Source organism: Myotis davidii, unplaced genomic scaffold, assembly GCF_000327345.1.
Source record: "Myotis davidii unplaced genomic scaffold, ASM32734v1 scaffold1124, whole genome shotgun sequence".
Classification (NCBI taxonomy): domain Eukaryota; kingdom Metazoa; phylum Chordata; class Mammalia; order Chiroptera; family Vespertilionidae; genus Myotis; species Myotis davidii.
The window spans coordinates 886224-891581 of NW_006295384.1; the positions used below are offsets into that span (position 1 = coordinate 886224).

At 43.2% G+C, this 5358-nt stretch overlaps 1 protein-coding gene across 2 annotated transcripts in view; it reads right to left on the reverse strand.

The window, feature by feature from the left end:
• Nucleotides 1-5352, reverse strand: part of PDK3 (pyruvate dehydrogenase kinase 3) — a 68139-nt gene extending 62787 nt beyond the window's left edge. For both annotated transcript variants that reach the window (XM_006770003.2, XM_015567987.1), the window contains exon 1: nt 5275-5352. The gene's annotated coding sequence lies outside the window, so the exon portion shown is untranslated. The remainder of the gene's footprint in view (nt 1-5274) is intronic.
• Between the last annotated feature and the right edge of the window lie 6 nt (nt 5353-5358).

Consider the following 5358-nt stretch of genomic DNA (forward strand, 5'->3'; position numbering starts at 1 on the left):
AAAAAAAGATAAAAAAGAACATTCACAAGAAATAACCAAATATTGGGCTACAAAATAAATGTCAATAAATTAAATAATGATTCAGATAACATTCTCCGTTCACAATGCCACAGAACTAAGTATAAAGAAAATTAGGGCCATAAAACTGTAGCTAAACAACAGAGCAGAAGGGAAAGTCACAGTAGACATTAATGAACTAGAAACAAACGTCATAAGACTAATCAATGAATCCAATCACATAAGCCACCATCTAATCTAATCTAGAAAGGAGAGGAGAGAACAAATATAAAATAAAGGGGAAAGAGCCAGAGAGAAAATTAAGACTAATATGAGACTACTATCTCAGCAATGAAAACTGACTTTGCATCCCAATGACCAGGATAATTTTCTAGAGAAATACATCAAAATGATCAAAATAGACTCTAGAAGAAAAAAAAAATCTATACAGATACAATCCCAAAAGTTGTCAAAAAACAATAGACCCCAAAACAACTAGGTTTAAAAGGTTTCAGGGGGGATTCTAACAAATCTTTAAAGAACAGATCATTAGAAAGATAAATTGGTCTGAATATAGAAAAAAATTATTTTTTTCTGAAACTAGCATGACATTGATAAGAAAATCTAACAGATTGCTCATACACACAACATCGATAGAAAAACAGCACCTGGATAGCAATATAATGAACCCAGGAATGCTTCATACGATTCTCTCTCTACTTCTGCATGTGTTTAAGATTCTCCATAATAAAAAGCTAAGCTAAAATGCTATCTAGACACCATTTTCCACTTACCCAAAGTTTGACAAGGTGGTGAATGTGTAGGAAAACAGGACCTCTCAAACTTCTAGTGAAGATAAAACAGACAACTTCTAAGGAAGGCAGGTTGACAATGTTTATCAAAATTTCAAGTTGCACAGGCCCTTTGATGTAGTAATCCCATGTTTAGGAATGTGTCCTATATATACACACTCATCCATGCACGAAATGCTGACCATAATTCATATAGCACTGGTTGTCATAGCAAAGATTCAAAACAACCTACTAGCCATCGACAGGGAGTTGACTAGTGAATTATACAGCACACTCATATAAATAAATTCTCCAAAGCCATAAAAAAGAAGAAAGATCTGCTGATACAGCTATGGAAAGCTCTCTACGGTATTCAGTTTAAAAAGCAAGTTACAGAAAAAAGTATAAGCTGCTGTTGGCGCACAAACAGGGAGGCTAGCGGCCAAAAGTGGAAAACTGACTTCTCTATGTCCTTTTGCACCTTTTGAATTTGGAACCATGTGACTATAATCTCAGACCACAAAGAAAATGTCATTTTTTAAAATCCCATCCTTTAGAAGGCACTATTGCCATTATAAACTCTTGATCCCATTTAGACCACTTGCTATTCTTCCTACACTTTGCAGAGTGGAAGGACATATTTCAAGTAAAGGTTGAGTTCAAGAAACTTTGTCATTGTAAAGGGCAAAGAGCCCAGCTAGTGTGGCTCAATGGTTGGTGTCAACCTATGAACTAGGAGGTCATGGTTTGATTCCTGGTCAGGGTATATGCCCAGGTTGTGGGCTTGAGCCCCAGTGTGGGGCCTGCAGGAGGCAGCCCATCAGTGATTCTCTCTCATCATTGAGGTTTCTCTCTCTCTCTCCCTCTCCCTTCCTCTCTATTTCAAAAAATAAAGAAAAAAAAGGGCATAGAGGAAAAAAGGCACACAGATGATAGGGAGACAGCACTGTAGATCCAGATCATCTAATTAGTGGTTTTCAACTCTGGTTATGCTTTAGAACCCGGGGATCTTCTAAAAATGCCAATACCCTGCACCCTACCCCAGACCATTTATATTAGAAGTTGAGGTGATGGGACCCAGGTATGCAGACCACTGATCTAAATACTTCACAGTGGTGGTCCTCAACAGAGGATGATATTGCTCCCCCAGGGGACATGACACTCTCAGGAGACCTGTCTGGTTGTCACACCTCGGGGGTTGGGGTTGTTCCTGGCATCAAGTGGGTAGAGGCCAGGGATGCTGCTTTAGTAAATGCGCAGGACATCACCCCCAGAACAGTGACCTGTCCCAAAATGTCAAGAGTGCTGAGGCTGATAAATACCCCTTTAAAATAAAAGCACTGCTTAATAAGATCATATAGGTTTCAACCAATGTCACCCCAATAAATTTAATGAAGAAATAAAGAAGCTCTGCTTCTGAAGTAACAACCAGTTCTAGTCTTCACTCTTAAACAAGGAATTGGTATAATAAAGCTGTTCCAGTGGCCATTGAAGCAAGAATGTACTTGTTGCCGAAACCGGTTTGGCTCAGTGGATATCTAACAAATACTGAAGCATAACATTCTGTGTATGTCCTTTCTCTGGCCCCTGTCCAGTTACTCTAGTCAAACATTTATGTACTGTCTGTAAAGTAGCCAGGGAGAAAGTCATAAAGTTCACAAAGTGGCAGCGTGTGGGTCAACATGGCCCATGCGTCTATTTCATTGGAGCCGTAAGTTTTTAAAAAAATACATTGAACTGCCCGAACGGCATGACTCAGTGGTTGAGCATCGACCTATGACCCAGGAGGTCATGGTTCGATTCCTGGTCAGGGCACATGCCCAAGTTGCGGGCTGGGTCCCCAGTGGGAGTGTGCAGGAGGCAGCCGATACATGATTCTCTCTCATCAGTCATGTTTCTCTCTCTCTCCCTATCCTTCCCCGAGTGTGCAGGCAGCCGATACATGATTCTCTCTCATCATTGATGTTTCTCATCATTGATGTTTCTATCTCTCTCTCCCTCTTCCTTCCTCTCTGAAATCCTCTTCCTTCTTCTATATATTGAACTGGCGCCAATCAGCTGCCCCTCTGGAGCCAGCATACACCTGGGAGTTTGCCCCTACCTGACTGACTCATTTGCCCCTCCCCTCCTAGTTTTTGAAGCATTTGAGGTGCCCTCCCTCCCGCAGTCTTCTGTAATCATACACAGGCAGAAAGCCTCTATTTCTCCCTCCTCACCTTAAAAATACCCCCACACCCATTCTAAACTCTAAAGCTCCCATATCACTTGCCAAAATGGAACTAGCTTTATGACCTTTCTAGCTTCTTTCAGGAGCTAAAAGAACTAAGAAGGTATTCTTTGAGATGGTCTTTCTATGGCAACGCTCTTCTAGTTGTTATCATCAAAGGTAGGCTGTCTGCCACCCAATTCATCTCTGGGTATTACAAACAAGCTTTAGTTTCTAAGAAATTCCACTACTGTACAATTCTGTATAGCTCTTCTGTAAAATTCCTTATAAGGAAAAGACTTCAATTACTAGGCTTCTTCCAGTATCCTAGATTAGTGTATCCCTCCACCCCTCCCAAGACAGGTCAGAGGCCTTTATGTGAAATGTCCATCAAAAGATTAGGTAATTTTCTTTTCAACAGCTCATCACTTTTCCTTTGAAATTACAACCACAGTGTTTTGGAGCTGTGTTTTAGAGATTACCTGGTATAATCCACACATTTTATTCACGAGGAAAATGAACCCCAGTGAGGCTCAGTCACTTAGTCAAGGCCACACTCTTGAGCCAGTGGCAGAGCAAGAATTAGAACATTTATTTCCAGATACTGGTCCCATAGGTTTTCCACAATAGCACTACCCCCTACTGTGGTTTTTCTTCTCAAATACCATCCTTGCCAAGACACCTATTAACATGGGTAGATACTAGCTGCTATAGAAATAAATCAAGTGAAATTTCACCAAGCTATTAGAGCTATCGCTTCAACTTTGAGGGGGGAAGGAGGAACTGGGAGTTTTGAGGTTTCTTTTGTTCTTTATTGTGGATTAGCCTGGTTCAGTTTACCCTAATAAGAGGCTGACACCTTCAGAATCTTCTCTAAACCATAAATTAAAAGATGGCAAACATGCTGTTTCTAGCAATAGTGACATTTTCTTTCTAAACTCTGAAGTCAGAAGTTGTCTCAAACCTCTAAAATTCTCACAAGTGGCCAGATATGGTAGAGTAAAACTACTGGAAAGCTTTGGGGAGTGAAGTTTAAGATCCAACAGTCAACACCTCAATGAATTTCAATTTTCCTCATCATTCTCTGGCAAATTGGTTTCTTAAAACTGAATTATTATTGCAACTTTACCCTATTCCTCTCTTCCTATTCCAACTTGAGCATGGACATCCCATTTTGTACATTGGGTCTTCCCAGAGTATTCTACCTACTCCACACTTTAGTTTTTATGTCCACCTGACATCATCCCTTGACGTTTACATAAAATTTATGAAATGAACAAATGTGAATAATGGGTTCTTTTCCCTTGGGAGCTTAGAACATCTTTGCTGCTCCATTTTATTTTCCTTCCAGGCTGCCGAGTTCCATTCTGATACCTGAGTTAGTACTTTGGGTTTACTTTCAGGTGTTTCACAACCAGCCCCCTCGCATTCAGCAATTAGGAGTATTTGCTCAGCGGCTGAAAGGGCACCACTCCGGGGAAACACGATCCAATTAGCATAAGGTGGTGGAATCTATTCCCACCTCAGCTAGGCCTCAGGCAGGGTGGGGACCGGGTCCTCTGGGCTCCCACCTGAAAACTGCCCACCAGCCCAACCGACCGCAACCCCTGAAAACTGCCCACCAGCCCAACCGACAGGGAGAAGGGTAGCACACAAAAGTTGAGGCGCAACCAAAGGTGCCTGGGTTGTATCGGACCCTGCTCGGACAATAGGCGCCCAACCGTCCCCTCTTCCCCAGCATCTAAGGCGTGTGCAGCCCAGGCCTCTGTTTAACAGGACACTAAGAAGACAACAGTTCGAATCCTGCTGCTCCAGCCACGCGCGAACACTGTCTTACAGCAGGAAAGGAACAAAATGTCATTGCATAATTTATACGACCTCAAGGTGTTTCTAAACAGCTCTTACCCAACCAAAATAATTAAAATAAAAATAAATCTTAAATAAAAACTTAAAAAGCCACCCACATTCCGCTGGGAAGTTTTAAGGGCAGGGAGATCTGTGTCAAGTAGATCTGAAGCTAAACATGCAGGTTTGGGGGGAGGGAGTTCCGCCCGGGACGAGGTTCTGTGTCTACTGGTAGGCCCCCGACCGGTGTACCAGGCCTTGTCCCTGCGCGCCCCGAAATCCGAGCCCCTGGGAGAGCCCCCGGGCATCCCGGAGCCCGCCCGCGGTTCCCACGACTTATTAGACTGCGAAGACCTGCGGCGACATAGGGCCCGGAAGACAGTGGCCCCGCGCCCGGACCGTGGCGACCCTGGGAGCTCGAGACCCCGCACTTACCGAAGTCCAGGAACTGCTTGATGGAGAGCGGCGACGGGGAGAAGCGAGAGTAGCGCTCAATCTGCTTGGGCACCGGCTGCTTCA